Here is a 26,715-nt window from a genome sequence, read left to right on the forward strand (position 1 = left end):
TTAGGGTATGTGGAATTAACTAAGAGTCTGGGATCATATCCTTTTGAGGACGCACCAAGGAAATTCAAGATTAGTCTATTTTGAATGTGATACGGAAACGCAACAAATGGGCGATCTGCCAAAAATAAAAAAAAATGCTTTACGGGAAAACCTTCTATGGAAAACTGGTAAAAATTTAGGTGTTAGACCCATGGAAAACTCCATTTAGCCAGCCCAAAAACCCACGATTAATTACCATTGTTTAGTGGTTTTACCCACTCTTCCACTAGTGAGCCAAGTTTACTTTTTTAAATAATTTAACCAAAAAAAAAAAACAAAGAAAAACACGAGCCTCTAGCAATAGCGGATTACTAAAACGTTCAAATTTTCTCTTGAAATGATTTATTTTTCTTATAAGGGATAACACAAAACTTATTTTACGAATTTGGATCAACCTTTGCATGGTTATCCTCGAGCACTAAAAAGTATTCCCCATAAAGCCGTGGGTTCCTCTTCTGCATTTTATTCGAGAAAATATCGGTTTTATGTCGTAACGACGGATCGCTTTCGGACTCGGAGAATCGTTAGATATTCATAAAAGAAACTTTTATGAATGTATGTTATTAATATGTCCGAAAATAGCATTTTTCAGCCGAAACTTAAAATACTTCGAACGTTTGACAGCCGGTAGAACTGTCGCAGGAGATAGAACATGGCCCTCGAATTCTATACTCGTGTGTTCACGCTAAACGTAAGTTTAAAATGTTTTTTTTTTTTTTCATTTCTCTCTATAAACTGTATGATTTTGGAAGTGTTATTTTCAGCCGCGAATAATGTACTTATGAATTATTATATATTTAATCTGTATGAGTATTAATTAATAATTACAGTAAGTAAACTTATATAATTCACGAGTATAAGCAATTCATTACTTTCCTAACTATACTTCTCGTCTGTAAGTTCGGCTGAAAATAATATTAGGTCGAAAATAATCGTAGTTTATAGTGAGAAAATGCAAAGTAACTAAATTAAAAAGAAAATTTTTCGGTGGGAGCAAAAACAAGAGTATAGAATCTTGAACTTTACTATAAAGGATTTATTCATCATCACTATTTATTATTGGCAGTTGATGTTATATATTTCTCCAAAACTTTTCGAAATATGAGTGGTTGATTGCCCTAGGTCTTGAACATAATATGAAATAAGGTTTGATTCGATTATAAAATTGTGTGTCTAACTGGTGTAATTAATCGTAATTATTCGACAAGGGCTTGATTCCTGTAAGTAGATTACTATTTTAAATATAGTAGCTTTTGAAGATTATTTCAAAATATTTAAATTTAAATTTTAGAAGCTATATCTTTTATTATTATTAAATTTTCATACTTATTTTTGTTACAATACCATGAAATTAATATCAGACTATATAGTAGTCGATAAAACTTTAAAGACAAACGATTAATATACCTAATCAATTAATTAATTTTATTTATTAATTAATTAATTAGTGGTTCAATCATGTTCAAATACTTTAGACATTTATACTATACAGCAGTCAAAAGAGAAACAGCTTTTATTTTGATACTTTTAAAACAATTACCTCCAAATGCATTTCTCCTAGGTTACTTGGTTTAGGCCTCTTCAGTGGGAATACAGGATGGTGTGAAAGGAAAACAACAATGTATAGCACAAAGTCAAAAATTCCGATCATTCGCTTTATTCATATAACAAATTGCACGAAGATCTATTTATGTTCATTATAATCCTATCCAAACATGCATCAACTACCATGCCATTATTTAAATGCTCTTTGATTCTCCGCTTTACAATGTTATTTTTTATACAGTATTTTTATATTATTTTTGTCTATTATACATATATTTTCGTCACAGTGCTGGTACAACGGTGAATTTAAGCCGTATTGCCACCAAATGTTCTGTCGATCTTTTTTCTAATAGACTTTTCGTTTCTCTTATACAGCAATTTGGTTCATCGCATGTACGCATTATCTTGTATATTACTCCTGATAAGTTTTTCCATTTCTTTCCCGATTTTCTATTATAAGTTTCAATAACCTATTCGTTTGATAAGGTGCAACGCAAGCATAATTAATGAATTATTAAATATTCTCTTATATTTTCAAAAATTCCTTTAATATGTGAAAAAGAAACATATTGTTTTATTACTAACTTATTTTTAACTTTACATCTATTATTCATATGTTTATCATACTACTTTCTTATAGTATTATGGATATCCATTCAGGAAATATTTATTGTGTAGATGTTCAGTTTCTTCTTCTATATCTTCGTTGCCAGTTGTTCTTTCTTAGTTCCATTTTGAATACATTTTCTTACAACTGAAAAAGTAACTGAAAATAATAGATTTAAAATCTTGTGGAGATCCACTTTTTGAATAACCTCAAAAATGCAGTCTGACATACCCATAATACACTAAACAACAGGCATGCCATGTTCTCTCCACTACAGCTTTTAAGTATTTTACGGAACTGCATTTTTAGCCATCGCAAATACAGTTTTTGCGAGCACATTCCAGACATTCTCGATCCAACAGATGGACTTTTTTTGTCGTGCGTGATGCGTTGACAATTGCATTGTCTTGCATAAAATAAAACATTCTGCTTGCTAATTGATACATTTAAAAGTAACATATTTTCAATCCGCTTCTGATGCTTTTTTTTTTTAATCCATTCATCCATTTATACTTGATTTTCTCTTACAAGAAATGGTACTCCATATCATAATGGAGCAACTATCTCTCTGTTGTCGAGATAAAATCCTCTATTTTTTGTGCAAATCATGAAAATAATAGTTCCCATCATCCGGACATTAAAATTAAACATTTTTTACCAGAAAAAAAAATCATATGTTACCATTCTGTATCCCAAGACATATGACCTTCTGCTTAAGTTAATCATGCAGTTTAATATTCTTTAGTTAAGGGAGGTTTCTTAACTTCTTTCTTTTTAAGTCGTCTTGATTTTATTACTTTTTTAACTGTACGAGGATGAACTTTTAACTGTAATTTGTTCGTAATTTTCGATGCTGATTTCGCACTATTGCTTATAAGCCTCAAAATTTTCTCCTTATCTCTTGCATTCAACTCAAAGGTCTTCCGCCGTTGTTTTTCAAGTTGTATTTAACACCTTTCTTTAAAAAGTTGTAGAACTCCTTCCTATTCGGACAGCTAAAGAGAGATAATTTTGTAATTGTGGCCATAAAATATCAATCTGTCCTTGTTCTTTTTCTGTTCGTTTTACATCTTCCCCCACATTTTACATATAATTTTTGGACAGAAATACATGTAAATCTTTTTATTTATGTACACAAGATTTGATACCACTGTAATCCTAGCTGTTTAAGTTTTAATTTCAAAAATTACACTTTCATGAAATGACGTGGTTTCAATTTTTATACTACTTTTATTCATAGAATACAAGTATATTGTATGGTAATGTTTTCACACTGTGAGGACTTAATTTTTAGGTTTTACTTCTACAACATTCATTTCACGGTTCACCATTCATATTTTAATATCATAAATTTCATAAATACAAACAAAATTCTCATACTGAAACATTACTACATAACGAAGTGCCTATATTTTTATAGTTAGCAACATGTTCAATTATAATTACAGCTTAATTTAAGAAAATGGCTTTATTACAGATGCACGTAAACAGGAGAACACAAACTTTTGTGTTCATAATGCGGTAATCCAGCAACAGATTATTTAACTTTCACAGTAACGTTAAAACTGCGTGCGTGGCATCATCTGCTATAATATTTGATTTAAAAACTTGTTTTTAATTATTATAAAATGGCAAAAAACTTAATTTGGAGGGTATCGATGAGTTTTATAAAAAATTGTAAATGCTAATAACGAGTAAAATTGTCGTTAAGTCCTACTCTACTCGAGATATGACACGACTCTCCATTATCTTCCCATTCCGTCGACCTTTAACCACGAAAATTTAAAAACATCAATCCACCTCATAAATAAACCTTCCTGCAAAATTTCAAAAATTTTTGACAAAAAATACAGGAGTTATTAAGCTTCAAAGAAGGTGAACAAAATTATGCTCTCATACAAACATACAAATACAAACATCCATACATACAGATAAACCCCTAAAGTTTTTTGCATTTCTCGATGTTTTAAGGTTCCCTGGGACCAAAAATATAAAAATCTTGGGGGGGATCATTTTTTGACCGATCGCCATCCATATGAAGATTGATCTGTATCCGTAAAATACGTTTATGAGTCTCCGAGTCTCCTCTTGTTAGCTACATTCTTAACAAGATTCATTAAGTATAATTTTCTTTTTTCCTTATGTGAGAACCGAGGGGGTAGAGCGTTGAGCTTCTCCCCGCTTACCGGCGGCTCGGTCAGAGATGGCTATACAGGAGGGCTAAAATGTGAATGATGAGGGGTAGTGAGATCGTGACAAGGTACCGATTGCACTCAAGGATAATTCAGAATTAAATATATAATAAACGTATTTAGTAAACTAACTTATGCAAACAAATATAAATCAAAAAGATTTACAATAATTCGTCTAACAAGACTCTAACTAACTACCTAATACCTAACTCTAAAGATATAATATAGCCGAATCTTAAATTTTACTGTGCTCGAGAGAGTAACGAGGAACGAAAGAGAAAATATCGAATTGTGGTTAGTTGCTTAACTCACGAATTCCCGCTCTCGTCGTATGGGAGGTTGGTATAATGCTCTTGGATCGGTGGGTCCCAAATCGTAGTCTCCCCTGGATGGCGGTATGGAGCGACTGACGGTATGGCGGTATGGGTCGGATGTCCCTTGATGTCCGCTTGGCTATGTCCGATGTGGGTGTATGCCGGCTGTCCGCTAGTGATGTGTCCGCCCTGAGGTGCAAATGCAACCCCTTTTTATACACGGCTTGGCGTAGGAATTATCTGGGGAAAATCTGGTGCAATCGCCTTTGCGGCTAGCGTTGTTTACGTTAATCGAACGGTTCTTTTGAGTTCGTACGTGAGAAAGCTGTCACTTTCTTAAATTAATGTCCGCAGGCGGCTAGAGTCAAAACGACGGCGAATTCACTGTCGCTGCACCGACCAAATCGCCGACAATGAAACAATCATCACTTGGGATATAACCGTCCATCGTCGGTACTTTGATATTCTTTCTCATCATACGGTCTACCTTTGTATTTGATCCTTCTTTGCCCCCCTCTAGCATGTAACCGATGAAGGTTCTTGCTAATTGGCCATTTATTTGTATGTTGTATCGAAAGTGGAACTGAATAAGCTCCTGTTGTGAGGGGAGAACTTCCAAGACGTTTCTAAGGTCATCTTTCGAAGTAACGCAGTACACTGATGGGTCCAAAAGGTCTAGCCTTTACTTCCATGAGGGGAGAAAATGGAAATAATGATAAAATAAAAATTATCGACGTGTGAAAATTTACACGGGAGTCCGAATTCTCACACTTACATAATTTCTTAAATTATTTATCGATTTTCTACAGTGTTTGTAATCTATATTTGTCCCAATTTGTCGAAACCTCTTCAGTTTTTCATTTTTATGATATTTACAAATCAGTTAATCAATATTTAGCGACGAACCACAAGACCTTACTCACATACAGTACAAGATGACCATAATTATAGTGTAAGTGTTCTGAGCTCTCTGTTCAAAGAACTATTTTGCAAGTTTCAACAAAATTTGGTGTATATGTTGGTTGTCCTGAGTGTGCGGTTTCAATTTTTGAGAAAAAAATTTTATTTCATAATTCGGTTGATTGGGTGAAATTTGGCTATGTGTTCCCTAATATGCACATTACGTACGTTTTATAACAAATGTTTGGTATAAAAGGAATTGCAAAACATTCTTCACAATTCTTCGACAGAATGAATAATGAAGGAATCTCTTTGCCTGATCGTACTTTTAAACTCTTCTATCAATGAAAAAATAATGTTAGATCGGTGCGTAAAAGATGGCAAACCGACTAAACATCTGAAAATGGAAAACGTTGCTATTGCAACGTAGTGAAGAATGGAATGAAAAATTCTCATGGAATTAGTATTGAATGTATCACGGCAGTTAGACATGCCTTACACTGTCCTCATTTCTATGAAACATCTTGCATTTTTATCCATACAACATATCCACTGTGAAGAATTAGTTTCTGGTGACAATGATAAGCATACACAATTTGCCACGACATTCGTAGCTTAAATGATCATTTCAGTTAGTAATGAATAGATCTGAAGATTCTGTAGAGTGATGAGGGCCATTTCATTTGCAAACTGGTGTGAACGTTCACAACTAGTGTATTTGGCCTGACGAAAATCTACACGTTCATTAATAAATTCCATTGCATTCACAAAAGATATGGCTTTAAAACACCGGCTATTTACATATATAAACATCTCAAAGCCCGATAATTATATTAACTAATACCGGATTAAATCGAGCTAAATTACTGCTACTAATAACTTCTGGTATTAAATACAGAGTAATTTGGCACTAGATATACTCGTTAGGCGCCATCTCTTATTAAATTTAATAATTATAAATATTTATTAAATAATTTAGAAAATTCTGAAAGAAAATTAATAATTATTAGTAGAAGTAATGTAGCCTAGACCGTGTTCAGTAACATAGAACATTAAGTCAGAATTTTGCGTTACTGAACACGGCCCTGATTTAATTCGATAATTGTTTAGCACAGTCTGTTGTTGGTTTTCCGCGCGAATCGTACCGCTGATATCTTATCTTGTATCAGATAGTTGGGCATGAGCTTCTAGGCTATATCGCCCCGTGGTGAAGTGTGACGTAATTGTCATATAATAGTAGTTATATGTGTTTATGATGGTCATTGCGCGGAGAATAATGCGTTCCAAGAGGTCTTTTAAGGGTAACCGGCCCCTACTCGTGTAGAGAAAACCCGGAAAACTCCACTTGGCCAGCCCGTCCCGCAAGGTGCGAACCCGCGACGAAACTCCCAGTGTTTAGGAAACGGAACCGCTTGGCCACTGGTGGGCCCCGCTGATATCCACTATGCTTTATTTATACGCTTTCTGGCGGAAAAAGGTGAATAAATCAAAGATGCATAATGAGATCTTAGCGACATGCCTGATCTTAGTGGAAAAAAATAAAACATCGATTTATTATTTTTATCGTTTTTCATCTTTATATTTTTCATCCCTTTTATCAAAAACATTATGAAAATTGCGAACTTCTGTTAATATTTCAGTTGCTGTAGTAACTGAAATATTAACGGATCTAACTATTTTGTAAAAAAAAATGATGTCAAATCATCTGAATATATATAGGGGAGATCGGGGCAAGATCGGCATGTTAAGCTTTACTTAAATTTTGTGTAATAAATACTGCTGTAAACTGAAAAAAAAGCTTTGCATATTGTCTATTGGAATGTTACCTTACTATAGAACTGGTTAAAATCAGTTTGGAAATAAAAATAATTAAAATAATTACAACTTTACAAGAAGAGAGAAATTGACGAAGTTGCCCCGGGTATAGGGGCAAGATCGGCAACTTCTCTCTTTTTGTAAAGTTGTAATTATTTTAATTATTTTTATTAAAGTTGCCCCTGGTATAGGGGCAACAGTAATGGGGCAAGATAGGCACGTATATAAAATTATGTTATTAACAATGTATAAGTTGGAATTCACTATTAAAACAAAGAAATACAAATCCAACACCCATTTAATATTATTACAACGAAATGCAAGTTCAAAGACATATATACATGAATAACAAATGCAAACATGTTTTCATTTATCATCTGTTTGATTTTTATCCTTTGCTTCTAATGTGGCTTTATGTTGCCGATCTTACCCCGCTAGTCATGATTTCGAAACATTAAGTACAACCCTGAGAACAGAATGCCAAGCCACGATCTGGCCACGTGAATAAGTTGAAGTTACATCCTTCTAACAGGAAAAGTAACTTTCGTTATCATGGAATTATAACAAAACCTGCCAATTCAATATAAATGGAAAAAAAATATTATATGGAATTGAACGAAAATGAAAATTTGCTTGATAATTCAACTACGCTTGTTGGAGAACAATAAAAACACTACACTCAACAAGCCACCAATAAAACTCAACTGCCTAACCTATAACCAAAGTCTCCTTTTAATTTGTTTTTTAAAAAAAGCGCTTGACAAACGTGCCCCGCATGCCGAAGTTGCCCCGATCTCCCCTATATATATATTAAGAACCCATTGAACTAAGTCACCGTGTTATTAATCAACATTTTATACAATAAAAACAAAATTAGATGTTAAACCTATCGTATTTTTTATCGTTAAACAAGTATAAACATGAATCAGAGCCCAGTTTTATGATGTATAATAACCTTACATGGCGGATAAAGAGGGTCTACAGATCCATTAGACACTCCACTGATTACGCGCATGCTTTATTCCGTCGCACAATTGCATATTTGAATTCAAGCATCTCTCAATCCTTAAATCCAAGCTCTCGAAGAAATAAATCTAAACGTTCTTATAATCATAAAATACGCCTCACTAAACGGGTTTTCTTTTTTTTTACTCTTTTTGCTTTGTGGCCACGGTCATTCTGAGAGAACTTATTAGGGCCCACAGAGAGCGCAAGAAATTCATTATGGGCTCGGCCAGACCCACAATACGATGAAAAGCAGAGTCACATATCCAGAACGAGCACTCCCGAAAAATTCCTGAAATTTTCCGTCAGTACTGGATTTGTCTCTGATTCCCTTAACGGTAGGCTGATGCCTTATTGCCTCGGCCATCCGGCCATCATCCAAACAGAACTTTACAGAACTATCTTATTGACTCAAAATCAGTGGCGCGTTATCCTATAGGCAAAAAAGGAAATTGCCTAGAAAGAAGATTGTTCCCACTTACAGGGCTCCAAAACCAATCTTTTATAAGAAAATATTTCTCCAAAAAATATTCACCCAAACAAAAATGTCTGAAGTCAACACTGTATACGGTGTTCCCTAATTCAAATTTTCCTGGGACCCATAAAGCTATAACGCTCTAGTGCTCAAAATTGATCCAAAAATTCACTCTTTGTTCCTAACTTTCGGTAAGAAATTAATTTTGTTATTTACACTTGTCTTTGTTTTGTGGTCCATCGGAGCTTGAAAAAACTACCCTCGTATTTCTTTGAAAAAAACCTCTTCTTACAGGATATTCCAGAATGTGACTACCGGACTAGAGTTCCCCATAAAAGGAGAAAAAGGACGGAGTTAGTAGAACCGAATGACGGAACAGGGCCGGACCAAGAGTTTCTGGTGCCCTCCCCTTTTACTATTAAATGTCTCATGCATTGAATAACTTGCACACCTATATGTGACAGCTCTGGATAATTGCCAAATTAAAATAATTGATAAATATTTCCCTTTAACTGATGCTGGCTGTGGCGCACCTAAATTTTTGCGCTCTAAGTAACTGTCTAATGCGTCTATAATTTGGGCTTGCCCTAAGTGCGACAGTGCAAATAAGAACAAGTAGAACAAGATGAACCTAAGACGTAAGGACTTCGACCTAACGTAAACCATCCATCAGCGTTAGTCGTATCCTCGGTTGCCATCTGATTACTCTCCACCTAATCATCACTTCTCCATTAGGCAGAAGACAACTCATTTTCAGCCTTCTGACCATTGTCATAATGCTTGTTAAACCAGCTATTATATAATCTCTTTCTGTCTTTCTCTCATGTATAATCAATAAATTAATTTATTTCTTAATTATCCTAAATAAACGTATTTAGAGATTTCTGTATGTGGAGCCATTCTCTATTAAAACTACGACAAAATATGACACATTCATACACAAAAGTGTATGAATTGGCCGGTAAAGGGGATTATAATATTACGAATTGTAATAAAAATATCTTTATAAATTTGAAATAGTAAAAGCTAATTTTGTTATTCCTAAAAACTCTTGAAACATTTTCATTTAGTTCAAGTTTAAATTCAGATAAAGAGTTCGCTGTTACGTGAAAAATCGTATTCAACTATTCATAAAATTACAAAATGAAGAACTGTCTCGACACTCGGTCTGGAACTATTCCTAGTGATTCCGAGTTCTGACTCGGAGCTACTCACTTCTAGTCTGTAACGAACAAAACTGAGTCACTGGTATATTTAATACTCGTAACTGTAATAATTTTTAAACTATGGACTGAAATTAAAAGAAACTGCTCTCTGTTAATAAGACTCTGTTAATATGTCGTATGTTTTTGATGAGTTAACAAAAGTTTTGCTGACTTATTTTATTTGTTTGATTACCGGTAAAGTGAAAAATAATAAATAATAGCGAGGTTGCTGCCGAAGTTTTAATCTTTAAAACGTGAACGTCGAACGTCAAGCGCCGCTTACAAGATAGCGGCGCTCGACGTTCGACGTTCACGTTTTACAGATTAAAACTTCGGCCGCAACCTCTCTAATGTTAACAGAATTGGAAACGAAAAGTACGCCAGAATCTCATTGAAGAAGGGACAACTCCAACCAAGAAATTGATTCAACTGATATACCCAAGTCTAGTAACCATCAAGTGAGTGAATAAATGGATTTGAGAAAGCAAAAGTGTTGAATGTACTAATCCACATTTCAAAGTTCATCCACAACTGTGTGGGTGTGAAGATGTGTTGGACGTCATCTCGTTGTCCACCGACTTACCATAACTCAACCGCATAGACCAATGGTTCCCAATTAGTGGTACCCGTACCCCTGGGGGTACGCGAAATTGCATGAAGGGGTACGCGCGGCAATCTAAAATCGGTCGATTTAAAATTTAAATGCATGAGATGAAGCAATCAAAAAATTAATGGGTGGACCATCAAAAATTCGGAAATTTACAACATGATGTGGAATGCACAAATTCGTTTATTTATAAGTAAAAATATTTTCGAAATTTCATCAAAAACATGCGTTTGTGACAATACCTAAATGAAATTCTTATGCAAGAAACAAAAATTGTACAATTAACACAATTTGTGTTAATTGTACAATTATCATTATTATCATGTCAGCGAAGCGGCAATAAAATTTTTACTGTCATTTTGCACAACATGCCTCTGCGAGAGCGGATTTTCGGCCATGAGAAACATGAAAACTAAACATCGTCACCGACTTCAACTCGAAGATGACTCGAGACTGAAGCTGACCAAAAAGCAACCAGATTTTACAAAGTTGTGCAAAGAAAATCGTGCACATTTGTCACATTAAAATTAAATAACCTTATGTTATTTTCATTATTATTAGAATTGTATTTTAAAGGTAATAAATGTAAAAAAAAAAACTTTATTCTATTTATCATTTGCTGTCTACCCACAGCTTCGCCCTCATTATATCGAATTTTCTCGTGGGAGTAAGATATTTTCTCGCAGTAAAATGTAGCCTATGTCCATCTCCAACATGTAAGCTATCTCTGTGCCAAATTTTATTAAAACCTGTTCAGCGGTTTAGACGTGAAAAGGTGACAGACAGACAGAATTACCTTCGAATTTATAATATTAGTATGGATTAATATGAATTTCTGCTATAAGGGGTACGCGAGTTTGAGCTCTTTCTTGAAGTGGTACGCAGGAAAAACTAATTGGGAACCACTGGCATAGACAATATACGGGGATTATTAATGAAGCAAAAATGGCGCAAACTGAATTTCACCAAACAAGCAATAGAAAAAGTTTAGATATATCGATTTAAATTATTTAGATTTGCTCATAGATTCAATGCTTTGCACAAATTGAAAAGGGATCACCTAGTCATTTTTTATGCCTTTTCTCCCTGTTATGTATAATGATATACTTTTGGCAAACCCATTCCCTTTAATTACATACATAATAGTTTACGGACCTTGAAGAAATGAGTTAATATAGTTGCAAAAGTCAGTTAACCAAGCCATAATTTTAAGAACGATAAAACCTAGTCGGAATTTCGCCTGTTACAGTATTTATTATATTCTTTCCTAAAAAAATAAAAAGAACTATTACATAATTTTATTATGAAAAGGAAATGATTGAATAATATTAAATAATATTTTAAAAATGTCTCGGTTAACTGACTTTCCGTCCATCTATATTTCTGAATAATAACATTAGTTGTTATCATAAAAATTTAAACAATTTGAAAAAGAATTATTCCGTATTTTACCAAATTTATTTTAAAAAAAAACTAAGTTGCAAATATTTTTTATTTTAATCTAGCTAATTTTTTAATAAAAACAAAATAAAACTATTACATTAAAATTATGATAAAAACTGTCATTAATAATAAATTATCTAACGTTCATTTACATATTTATTTTTAGAAATTTCTTTTTGAATTCATTATTTAAAATATTTTTTTAACAAAATATAATTTGTATTATTATTAAATGCACAACAAAATAATTTACGAATAAAGAATATTTCATACGTTTCCATTAGTTATCATCGTTCAATGATTTGACTCTATTTGAGTGTATTAAACTAAAGTCATGAACTGTTTCCAATTGATAACGTATATTATGTTGTTCCAGTAAGAAATGAAATTGTTATAAAAATCTAAAATTCAGCAACGAGTTGCGTAACTTTTCCGGCAAAATAGTTAACATTATGTGCGCTGTCATCTGTTATATTTTATTTTAAAAACTTTTATATTTTTAATTATTATTAAATGATAAAAAGCTTAATTTTTTTCTGTAAAATTTAAGAATTTTTCGACAAAAGACCGGAGTTATTAAGCTTCAAAGTGGCTGAACAAAATCGTGGCATGTGCCCCCCCAACACACACACTACCGTTCATACATACAGAAAAAACTCCCAATTTGCATTTATCGACGTTTTAACGACCTTTGAATCCAAAAATTAAAAACTTGAGGAAGGTCATACTTTTCTTCTGTTATATATAACAGCCGGAAAGAAAAATATAAAAAATTCTTTTATTTATCATTCAAAAAATCATCTACAGTAAATTATTAGTTAAAAGACATATTTAAGCTTACAAATACCATAAATTATCATATCAATAACAATAAATTTAAACATATAAATGAATATAATCTTCAAATAATTGTCATAAAACTCTTCTTCCACAAATTAAGTCATTGTTTTATCTACTTAAGCAATTAAGAAAAAAGTTACATTTTAATGACACCTATTAAAAAACAAACTTATTAAAAGACACCGATTAAAAACAAATTATTTAAAATAAAATTTGAAAAGTTTCCAAAAGACTATTCAGATAATTTAATACAAATGAAAATCTTTTCAACGATAAAGAGTCGATCACTTCATTTTAAAAAAAAAAAATTTTCTTCTTGAGAGTTCTTGAAAAAGAAAATACCGAAAAACAATAGAAAAATCATGTTCGAGTATAGCTGTTTAGTCATTTATTTTTTTAAAAATAAAACGTTAATTTTTTTTTCTCTTCGAGTTTCTAAATTTCTGAAAATATTCATATTAGACTCGAGTGGTAAATCGTGATAAATTATTTAATTTATTCTAGTAAATAGTTATCGTTCTCAATAATTATTAAAAATTTTCATAAAAAGCATATCATTTTTATTGTTTTTTACACATAAGGAGTTTGTAATTCTTTTAATAATGATGCTCCTGATACTCTTGTAAAGAGATCCAGTCGTTGATCCTATGTAGATCCATTTCTTGTTGAATCTATTGTGTATAATGGGTATAGAATATACCCCAGATGAATTCTGCGTGTTGATAGGGTTTCTTAGCATTACGCAATAAAGAAAATACAGTTAAATTTCTCATGTAGAATTTGTTTGTTCTCGAGAAAAGAGAAAAAAAATTAACTTCTTTAATATCTTCTAAATCAGCGATTCCCATCCTGTGGTACGCGTACCCCTAGGGGTACGCGATAGGTTGTTTAGGGGTACAGGAAATAGTTAGTTATTATGGCAGAAAAAATAATATATTATGTATCACAAACTAATAGTATTAAAAAATTATTAGATAAAAAATGTTCCTTGCAACAATCACAACTTTATTATACATTTTTTCTTTTAGGTTTTTTTTCTTTAATTTAAAGTTACAATATATAAAATTAACAATAACGCTTACTCACTAAATTTCTTAAATGAGGGCTACAATCTAGAGATATGACATGTCATGGGGTACAATCTAGAGATATGACATGTCACGGGGTACGCTAATGAAAAAAGGTTGGGAACCACTGTTCTAAATGATAAACTAGAAACAGATATTTTTCATAAATTTACTAAAATAATTATTTAAAATATTTAATATATAGTTATTAAGTAGTTTTTAAAATAAATTTAAACAATTTAATTGGAGAGAACAAGAAAAAAAATTACTATTGTAGAAAAACAATAAAAGCTTCTAAACTTTCTTTGAGGAAATTGAACTTCTTGAAGTAAGTTTGTTGTTATTCTATTAAAACATGGAATCATTATTTAAAAGGTTAATTCTTCTAATTTATCAGTTCTTACAGTATATAAACATTAAGTAATAAATAATGTATTTTGAAATAATTAATTGTATTGATTTTGTAACATTTTTTTAATTAATTCAAAACAAAAAATTCCTTTTTTTATTTCAGTTTAGAGAAAGAAAACTTTAAAGAAAATTTTTTTTAAAAAAAGTAGTTCTTTAAGCTTCTTTAAAATACTATTTGAGTCTTCCATTGTAAAATCTTTCTGAAGTAGCTCTACTTTTTTGACTTTTTAATAAAAATCTGACGTTGTCATTTCAAGAATTTTTAAGTTATTGAAAAATCTATTATATATTATAGAATGGCAACAATAATGTTTAAAATTAAACTAAGAAATGTTATTAAATTTTACAAAATGTAATTAAGGAGAAAACATAAAATATCTAATATTGAAAGAAAATAGCAAATTAATTAATCAGAGATTATCAAAACTTCAAGTTGTTCCTAATTAATCTAAATTTGAAAAATCAATTAGGTAAATAACTTATCTATAGACCTGTAACTTTACAGAATACAATGAAAATAAGTATTGATTTTTAAGATAGAATTTTTTTTTAAATTATAGAATTTAAAATAAACTTTTAAGTAAGTTTTCCAATTTAAAAAGAAAGAAAAAAACTTTGTAAAATTATCCTTAATAAAAATATTTTATCTTATATAAGAAATATAATTTTTATTTTTCTTAGTTTTTCTCGTTATCTCCATTATCCATTTTAGAGCCGAATATATTTTTTGACAGTAAGATACTTCCTTTGAGATAACATATGCATAAAATGGATAGTGGAAGACACCCTAAGGACATCTTAAACTATAAATCCCGTAGAGGATGAGTTAAAGACAGATTTCTAGAAGATGGATGAAACTGTTATAGGCCCTAAGGCCTAACACTTGTTAGTTTGATAATGATGATGAGAAATGTAATTTATGCAATTATAAGAATTTATGATTGAATAAAGTACATGAGATGATTACATTCTAACTTAAAACCTATGTAATCAACCTTATAATCATCATTATAATCACGATTTTAATAATCTTATAACCAGTAGATTGTGTACAATTTTTGTGAAATTTTTTGTTTAGCATTTAAAATTGACTTTGTTTTAAGTAAATATTTTACTGACGAGACAAATTAATACTACGTTAATTCATTTTATTTTCCTCAATATATATATATATATATATATATACAATGTAATGTACTGTACATCATTGTTATGATATGGTGTACGATATTTCAAAAAATACAGGGTAAAAGGCCTTATATTCTTCACTAGAAATCTACTTGTAAGTTATGTAAACATATGCTTGTTTATGAAATTCATTATTGATATTCATTACTATGAATAGGATTTAATTCAAAAGATTAAAATTCAATACATTAAAAATTTCTTGGATATAAAATTAAAATAATTAAAAATATATGTAAATAATAATAAAATAGACTATTTAAAAGAATGTATAAAATAGGCCTAATAAAACAAAAAAGAAGAGAAATTCAGAGATAATTTTAAAAAGTTATATTAATTAAATAGTATTCTTATAAATAAAAAAAAAATTAGAATATTATGAAACAAAAATTAATTTGTTTAGTTTATATATTTTTTTAGTTCATTTTAAACTCAATTTTATAACTATTGGTATTTGACATTTTCATAATTCAAGACTCTAGAATTTGAATTTGTACATGTATATGCTTTAAATACCAAATTTAAACTAATAAAATTGATTTTTCATATATAAAAAAATACAATAATTTATTTTATAAAATATATCTGAGACTTCAGTTCATGTAGATCTCAAAAGAACTTGGAGTTCAGAATGATTTTGCTGAATTTCTTGTGAAGGGAACTAAACTCATTTACAATACTTTCTTGAATTGTATTAAAATATTCCTTTATGTACTATTTATTTTATCATACAAAAAAAAATTAAACTAATATTTCTGTTTAAAAATTTCTCAATATGCTGTTAAAATTTATGCTGTTCCATAGCATCAAAAGAACTGACATCAATTGAAAAATAACCATTACTATCTTCTCAAAAAGTGATTTATTTTTACTATCTTCTCACGCTTATACCTAGAAGCGTGTCTGCAAGCGTATCGGTCATTGTGTTTAGTAAAAATATTCTCTTTTATTTCTGTCATTCTTAGTCTAACCTTGTCTCTTAACAAATTTCATCAAAGTTTTTTCTTCTGGGCACATTCATAATTTCTAAAAGAATTTAAATTATTAAAAACAAAAAAAAACTTAAAAAAGATAAATTTATAAAGGTGTTTTTCAAAAAATGAAAAGATTTCAGTAGATCTAATTGAAATTTTAATTTTGTAAATGCTAATTCTGATTCTCGATCTCTTCTTTCAGAAGCAAGATTTGTATTCAAGATTTCTCCTCTATCGATGATTTTTACCTCTTAATTTGATAATATCATGTAGTTATATAACTTCTGGGTTTTTTAAAGACTAGAAAGGGCTGGCCACGTGGCCAGCCCTTTCTAGCGAGGCCCGAGAACCCACGACCGAACTCTCAGTGTTCCGGGAAAGGAACCGCTTGGCCACTGATGGACCCTTTAAAAATGTTTATGCGTGCCAAACGTTTAGACTTCGAATTACGATATTTAAAATGATGAAACGAATATGACTTAATTAGAATAAATGTAATGAAGCTGATGAAAAAAGGATGATCAGATGATAAACCGAAAGAATAATTAAACAAAAAAAAACTGATGATAAACCGAAATTGTATGATACGTACCAGATGATTTCTCGCGATGTGCCACAGGTTCGCCACCCTGGTATATACAAACAGGGAGAACAGCATAAATTGCAAATAGGAAGAAAAATTAATATACTAGTAATTAAGATAAGAGAATTTATTTTTCAACTTTAATGACGAGGGGGGAAAAACTATTTAACACTGAAAAAAAAACGTAATTATATTGTTCAAATTATAGTTATTTTAGTAAATAGTAAATCATTTTTTGGAAATTTATATGAACATTTGGGAAAATATTTCTGAAATTACTGTATTCTGCTCAAAAACCAATATCGAATCCTTTTTTAATGGCAAAACTAGGTAGAGACAGATTGTGCATATAATATGGATTTTAAATAAGAAAGGGTGCTATAAATTTTCTTAATAAAAAGTAAATAATTTTAGGATATTGTAACGAATAGTTAAATTAATGCTAATATTAATATTTATCAGTACATACTGTTAAAATATACAAAATAATACATACACAGTATATACGATATATAGGCTACTGCCCCCGGCATTACATATTTACAACACATCTTTAATCGAAGTAATTTATTAAATGTGACAGAATATAGGCTTTAGGAGAATAATTACTTTATAATTTTCGTTTTTTTTCATAAATCATTAATTAGTAAAGAAACTAAAAAAAAACTATGTTTAAAATAATACAGGATGATTTTCCTAGCTTAATTACTTACTTCAGCGATAATAATGTTGATGTGCCTCATTATTAATTAATGAATCTCTTTCTTCCTATTATTGAGAAATCAGATATTTATTTTTAGATAAACACATTTTTAGGATAATAGTTTCATCAGATATTTACTAATAATTTAAGGTATATTTAAATGTGATTCATATTATTTAAATTATGCACAATATATAACAAAAAATAATAATAATAATTGCAGGCAAACTAACAAAATTAGCTTAAGTAAAATAAGAAATTTATATATAAATTACAGAACTTTATCGAAAAATAATTTTACAAAATTGCTTTCTAACAAAAATGTAAAGGAAATTATTTGTGAATGTACAGTTTAAAAGATCATCATCATTTATATTTTTAATAATTTGTCAAGTCATTATATTAATGATATCATAAAGTATAAAAATCTTAAAGAAATTTGATGACTAAAATAGATTGTAAGATATTCAACAAAATAGTCGATANGTGATCGCTTTAGAGGGGTGGTTTTTATGAGGGGTGATCGCTTAAGAAGAGTTTCACTGTAGTTTGCTATAACTTTATTATATAGGTTTCTGACTTCTATACAGTGCGATAAGAAAAAAAAAATTTCAAGTGTTTTTTAAAACAAATTAACAATTTGTAATATCGATAATTTATTAAAGTCTGTACTGTTTATTATTTATTTATTGTAATTTTATCTTTTATATTTTGTAATATTTTTAAAGTTATTTGAAATTCTATAAATGTACGATTTCTTGCTTGATCACGAATCGTGCTAGTTTAATTCAATTAGTCGTTCATAATTGCTTACATTTATATTCTTAAAATTCTATTTACAGCCTTCAAGATTTCTTAATAATAACATCGAAAATTAATTGTAAAAAACACTAATTATCATATGATTAAATTCATTCATTTTATTATCCGTTTTCTTCTTTCTTTTTTATTATCTTAGTCGTTATTCCTTTCTATTCACTTCGTCCTTATCTTGTAATTCATGTTTTCCAGAATCGTTTTATTCCAATTTATCCTTGATGGCCTTTGCTATTGCAATTCATTACTAAAAGTATTACCTAAATATAAATAGCTTTTGTTATTTATTTTTACGAAAAAAAAAATTATAATTTTTTTCATAACTTTTTCATATTTTATTTTTATAAATACTTATTAAAGAATTGTAATCTCAAATGGAATCTAGATATTGATTTAGTTTTCTTTCAAATAAACCATCTTGGATTATAAACTGAAAGATCAAAAAATACTAGATAATAGAATAATAGTTCAGTCAAATATATTTAAAATTGTTTCCTTGAATATCATTATTAAGTAGATAATAAAAAAAATAATAATAATAATTTATATTTTGAATTTTACAATCTAATATCATTGGTAATTTATTGTGGGTTTGCGCCTCACTGACGGGTTGGACACGTGAAGTTTTTGGGTTTTCTTCAGTATCTAACACCTAAATAGGGGCCAATTTCCTATAAAATGTCTTCCGGCATCACTTCTTGACAGATCTCTCTAATGCTTGTTGCTGTATTTCATCACACCAAACCAAACTATAATTTTATATTTCTTTCTTTCATTTTAATACAATTAAAATATACGAAGTTTTCGTTACTGTATTTTAAGATTTATAATCGACTGGTGAAATAATTTTTTAAAAAATGTGTAGAATTATAATTTTCTAGATTTCTATAATTTAATTTAATCAATTAATTAAATATATGATTACAGCAGAGGTACAAAAATAATTCGAAATTATAGTAAGATAATAAATAATATTTATAAAATTATTTCATTATTCTATTCTAATTTATATATGGCAGTTATGATTAGTGTTTTGTTTTTTTAACATTTAAAATATCTTGAAATAGTAACACAACTATTCAAGAGTATAATAGAGAAGGAATTAAATTTATCTTCTTGATAGAAGAGCATTCCGTTTTTTACGTCACCATTTCAATTCCAAATAATTTGGTATTCGATTCGTTGAAAAACTCAATATACAAAAATCTGTCAAATAGTTTCTGCTAAGGGTTACAAAATTCGAATTCGGTTCATACCTTTGTGATTTTTCATGAATAGTTCGTATTATTCATTGAGTTTCCTGGATTTTCTTCATGTGTCTAACATCAAAATAGGGATCAGTTTCCCATAAAGTCTTTCCGGAATATCTCTTTAAAAAATTTAAATTGTATTACAACAAAATCTAGAATACTAATAGCATTTCAAACTTGTTAAAACTAAAATTATGTAATACCTTTATAAACTCAAATGCAATTTATGACTCTGAGAACTGAATATATAAGAAAAAAAGAAGCCAGGATGTTGGAAGCCTTTGAAATGAAATGTTTACGGAAAATAAACAATACCAAATGGACTGATAAAAAGCAGAAGTATGACTTGAGCTACAATATATTGACTATTACAAATAAAATCCACAAAAGATAACTGATTTAGTATGAATATGTGGAAAGGATGGCATCCCAGAGACTTCCAATAGCTGTACTGTGTGCCAAGATCTGCAATAAGAAAAAACGAGAAACACCAAGGATCATATTGATATAAACGATAAAAAAAAACTCCAGACTCCAAAGCTATAGACAAATCAACTTGCAATCAAGAGAGTGGGATACATAAAAAAAATCATAAGATAAATGAGTTACAATGTTTTTTTTAACATATTAATAAATAGTAAGATGGAAAATAAAGAAAAATAATATTCTTCGAAGTAGTAAACTTTACAAAAACATCACAATTATAACTTTTTCATCTTATTTCTTTTATATTTATAAATTTTATAACTTATAAACTGGAAAAAAGAAAGAGTTTAAAGTGCAATGTAACTAATTTCAATAATAGCTTTTTTTTTATTATTTATCAGCTATAAATTTAATTATAAAAAAAATATGTGTGAATATTAATCAAATGTTATGTAATTTAAATTTATTTTAAAGAAATATTAGAAAATTAGCCTACAGGATGACTCAAAAGTCAGCTAACCAAAATTTACTTCTTTGAGGATTATTTTAAGAACGTTTAAAACTTGCTTGAAACATCTACACGTTACCATTCGTGTTTTATTCATTTCAGTGAGACATTGAATCGCAAAAAGGTATCTCGGTTAACTGACTTTTAGGCCACCCTGTGTATATATGCATACACATATTCATATACAAATCTGCAAGCAAATTCCTTTGGATTAAAAAAGTAGGATCTTAAAGAATTATGGATTTAACCCGCCTTGGATGAATAGCCACCTCTAAAGCGACGTATTTTATTCCCGTCAATGGTTTGTGTGTATAATATTGTTTTTACTTGAGAAACAGAATGATATTTAANTTTATTTAAAAAAAAAACTTTTATTAAATATCAATAATTAATTTTAAATATTTAAATAATATTTTTGATATAATAAAATAGTTACTGTGTTGAGTTATAGATGGCGGTATGAAGCAGTAGAATAATAGTACACTAGCTTTAACATACACAATTAAATTTACCTTTAATTGATATATATGTTATATATTACAACAGAGACAGGACGGGAGGGATATATATATATTTTTTTTCTCTACTCAAGAAGAATAGAAGGTATGTATTTAGAGAGGGACAGAAGGGATGTACAGTACCTCCCTACTCAGAGAGGACAAAGCATACACTTCATAGAGAACAGAAGAAATATTATTATGTCCCCTTAACCAAATAAGTATTTTTAAATCAATCTACAAAACAAAATATCAAGCATACACCTTATTTTCTGATACCCTCCAAGGATGACACCTACATTCGCCCTTGATATATCGTATTATATAATTAAGTATGCATATATATATATACTTTTGTGTGTGAGAATACACATATATTTTTAAAATATTTTCCGAAAAATTTTCAAATTAATTAAAATTAAAATTCTTGTTCTCTTAAATTCTAAGTTTTATAAAAATGAGATGCTATTAAGGTCTTATATACAAGTACTGTACAGTCAAACTTCTATTTATTCGTCTTTAAAATTAGCACTAAATCGAGTGAAGCATCTCAAACAACGACGATTAGATGTAATAGTGAGTTCTATACACAAGATTGAGTTTGACAGTTTGCAAATTACATTATTCGTCATTATTAAACAATATTGTTTGGAATACAAAATCGTGCATTTAGTAATTCGTAGATATTGAAAGGTTTAAAGAAAAGATTCGTTCATTATCACTTTACGAACGTGGAGTGCACTATATCGAGGTTTGATTGTAATTAATTGAATCATTTCATTTGTATTAAAATTTTACAATGGTTCGAATTCTATGTTTATTACCTCATAATTCCATAGTTTAAAATGAATTTCAACATTGCAAAAATTGCTATATTCATTTTTATTTCTGTAAAAATTGAAATTATAAAAACATCGTAAGCTTGTTCTTGCTTTTTTTGAAATATTTCTTAAAAACAATACGTTATATTAAAGCACTATAATAACTTAAGAACATACCATACGTACAATGTGTTTACAACCTCATTTAACAACTGCTTTAAAACATTTATATTTAACTTAATTGTTTTATTGTTTGTTTTTAAGTTTTAAATTTAAATATACAGTATTTTACTGTATATATATAAATATTTTAAGTATGTTTTACATAAGTTCAATATTTTGAAGAAGGAAGCTACTGCAATTCTCTGTATTGTCTTCTTCAATTTTCAAAAAAATAAAATAAATGAATAATATTAAATAAAACAAGTTTTAACTTTAAAATAATCGAAATTACAATAAAAACTAATATATTCTTCAAAGAAATATGAATAAACTCCGCAAATATGATCGGTAAACTTATTCGCCTCTTCGCATTGACTCATCGAAAATCAATGAATAAGTAAATGGTTTGATATCATTCTTTCAGCTTATCCATTATATTCTCAAACAGGAACCAATATGATTTGTGAAGCATACTTATCGAAGAATTTCTATTTATTTTTTATTATTAAAAGACATGCTCTTTACTCATGTTCCACTGGAACATCTTTTAACTAGTCGATTATATTTCTGTATATACTTGTACATAAAGTAAATTCAACTGTCTCTGAGGTAAGAGCAATATTCAGTATAGAAATTTCTGAAAGAAGAAAGCGAAATCTTTTAAAAAATAAAATTTCTTTTCGTATTTTTTTTAAAAATCTCTTTGGTAAAAATATTTTAAATGATTAGTAGAAAGGTTTATATATAAATTTCCTTTAGAAATATAGTAAACCTAAAGGAAAAAATATATAAAATTCGTTTATAACATAATATAAATGATCCCCAAAAAAAAAAACATACTTGTATGCCTTAAAGGTACAGAAACTGCCGTCAATTATGCGTAGATTAATCTTTTTCAAATTATCACCGTTTTATCGAGGATATATACGAAACACATTTTAGTAAAATTAAGTATACCTTCATTCAATGTTTACATATTATATTTATAATTATTTCTCTATGGAAACTTGTGATATCAAGTAATATTTCCGACGTTGAAAAACGTAATCATGGCATAAAGAACTATTTCATTGAATACAGTTTTGGTATCTGTGCCCAAATATTTTTAAAGATAAATATTTAGGTTTTAAACACACATTTGGCGGTGCTTTCTTTACAGATTTATTTTATTACTAATGATTTAAGAATTTATTTAATTATGTACTGTTTGAAGAAATTATTATTACAATATATACACTTTAAATCAACAGTGAAAGGAATTGTGATGTGTAAAGAACAAAATTTCTTTCACTGAACGCACTGCCAAGTGTGTGTTTAAACCCAAATACTGTACTTTTCTTTAAAAATCTTCAGACAGCTTGTAACTTACCCTTCCAATCTTAATTAAGAAGTATAGAAAACTATCTCTGAAGATTATAAGGGTAAGTTGCAAGCTGGATTTCTTGAATGAATGCAAGAAGAATGTAATTTTTCCGATGTCAATCCATCGAATCAATGTACCCGATGAATATAGAGCATTGAGATGGCAGATAAAACGATTTTGCTTATGTAACATATACTAAGAATATTAAGTATAAAGCATTAAATGAGCTTACAAAGCCAGAAAATGAAATGCATTTTGAGGACCCAACTTACAACTTGGTAAGAATTAAGTGTAGTTAATTTAACGGATCAAATGAAACTATTTTGAAGAAGAAATACAAAAAGAAGTTGGACTAAATTTGTACTAAGTAAGCAAGAAAAAGAAAAAGAATAAAGCAATCTACACCATTTATATTGTGGGACCCCATCAATGTACCAGAAGGCATTAGGAAGCGCCTTGAAAAAGACCCGAATTTTGCACTGGATAACAAGTATTGGCAAGACACAATATCTGAAATGGAAATAGGAGTCACAAGACTTCATGAGGTAAAAAAAGGATTATTTTAGATGGAAGGCAGTCCTTAGAAAACAGATGCACATAAAAGAAGTTGAAATGAAGGAAGTTAAACGCACGAAATAATGGTTAACAATGAATAATTTAGTTATAACAAGAGCAAATAAAAGTAAACATTTAGTCATAATGAAAAGACAATTTTATAGTAAAGCATTAGAGGAATACATTGAGAAAACGGAATGCGAAAGAATAGAAGAAAATATAGTCAAAAAATTAAACAGAAAGGTCAAAAGACTGGAAAAACATCCCTTGCTTTAATCTCAATATTTCTTAAGGGCTCTGATAATGAATGAAGAAATTGGAACGGTTATAAATTTTGAAAACCTATACCCTTCAATTAAGATAAAGTCGTGCTATGAGGCGCTAATGAACACCACGTATCTCTTAAAACAGGAAGTAACTGCTTTTCCTAAAGATATTTAACAACTAGCTGATCTTATATGTTGCCAATCGTTTTGCAGCTTTGAAGGCCAGATATATAGACAAAGAAAATGTGTGCCCTTGAGAAGCCCAATTTAGTGTTTGCTATGTAAATTGGTTGTCCGTAAGTTGGAGAAGAATACTGTTACACATTTTAAGGCTAACATGCAAGAGGTATGTGATGATGTCTTTATATTATGGAAAAACATAAATAGGATCCAACATCTCAAATAATGAGAGATTTAATCTTAAAATGGAACAAATAAGTTCAACACAAATGCATTTCTTGGACATTGACATCATATTTAGCGAAGAATCTTTAAACACAAAGGTATACGTATGACCCTCTGTACAATACATTCCTTCTTAGTCAAATGACCCTACATTTATAAACTCTCAGCATTTAGAGAATTGATAAGAAGAGCCTTTGTGTATTGCTCCAACAGAATAAAAGGGCTGGATAGAATTAAAAATGTAGGGTATCCTTAGGATATAAAACTACTGTAATTGAAAAATTGATAAAAATTTATACAGAGAATAGAAAGAGAATGATAAAAAGAAAGAGCAAAATAACTAAGTTTATGTATAACAAGAACATGACCGGTGTTATGAATGAAATTGCGGACTACAAAGACTCCCAGTTGGTTTTCAAGAGGGCGCCCACCTTTTATAGCTTTTTAAGAAATGATTAAAAGTTAAAAAAAGGAGTTATGGCTGTAGTATACAAAATCTCGTATAAAATGAACAATTGGGTTTGGAGAAAAAATACATAAGAGTCACAAACAGAAATCTTAGTAAACGTCTTGAAGAACCCATTAATAACATTGAAAAAGGGCACATTGTACGGCTTTGTTTAGAATGGCGCAAAGCGAAGGCTCAGTAGTAGAATGAGAGGAAGCTAGCTTCCTCTCATTCTACTACTGGTAGAAAGTTAAATAGAAAGCCCATTTAAATCACTACTTACGCTATAGATAGTTATAGTATTTATTACGTAAACTGCATCTAATAAAGATATGTATATAGTCTGGTCCAAAAGTCAATTAACTGAAATTTATTTTTAAAAGTGACCTGTTAAAACTGTTTATAATAGTTTAATGTGTAATCCGTGAATCATAAGTCACTAATTCGAAATTTCTATATTATCAATAAATACTCGTATAAAGTAATATATACTTGGCTCTAACGATACACTTATTCAAATGAATTTAAAAGGAATACTTTAATCAAATTAAAAATTAGCTTACATTCTAAATGATGGTTCAAAATCAGTTAATCGTAGATCGTTGTGTATGTTTAAATTATCGTTATAAATACGAACTCAGCTTAAACGATAAAGTATATTTCTTGTACAAATTTAGTACGGCTGGTTACGAAAAACAATGGCAAACTGACTTTTAGATCACTCTGTATTAAAAGTAGTAATAAATTTATAATTAGCAGCACGTAAACTTACTTATTTGTCACATTTTTTTAAAAATATAATTAATTCAGATTAAACTATCATTAGTTATACGAAAATGCATTTTTATAGGAAGATGACAGTAAATGAATTATTTAAAAAGTTTATTTAAAAATTTACATTTAACTATAAATAGGGAGGGTAGGGATGGGTTTTATAAAAACTTATAAATATTAATAATGAGTAAAATCATCATTAATTAAGTCTGATCCTACTGGAGATACACGCAACCACCTTTATCTCCCCACCCTCTCAACTTTTAACTACTAAAATTTAATAGCATCAATGCCCCTCATATACAATCTGTCATGCAAATTTTGTTACTTAATCTTTACCCTATCCTGAGATATTAAGTGAAATAGATGTCAACACCACACATACATACATACATACATACATACATATCCATGGAATTTTTTTGCCACGTTTTTGACTTTTTGGATTCAGGAGGTCTCAAAATGTGGAGATTTGCAAAAAACTCTGAAGGTCAAATTTGACATGATTCCAATA

At 29.5% G+C, this 26,715-nt stretch overlaps 1 long non-coding RNA gene across 1 annotated transcript in view; it reads right to left on the minus strand.

The window, feature by feature from the left end:
- Positions 1-18,846: 18,846 nt before the first annotated feature.
- LOC111618442 overlaps positions 18,847-26,715 on the minus strand; it is a 40,516-nt gene continuing 32,647 nt past the window's right edge. The window contains exons 2-3 of the long non-coding RNA XR_002755577.1: positions 19,983-20,095; positions 18,847-18,986 (exon numbers count right to left, since the gene is read on the minus strand). This is a non-coding gene — a long non-coding RNA (uncharacterized LOC111618442). The remainder of the gene's footprint in view (positions 18,987-19,982; positions 20,096-26,715) is intronic.

This window comes from Centruroides sculpturatus, unplaced genomic scaffold (assembly GCF_000671375.1).
Source record: "Centruroides sculpturatus isolate CEXI.00-Female unplaced genomic scaffold, Cexi_2.0 scaffold5, whole genome shotgun sequence".
Lineage (NCBI taxonomy): Eukaryota > Metazoa > Arthropoda > Arachnida > Scorpiones > Buthidae > Centruroides > Centruroides sculpturatus.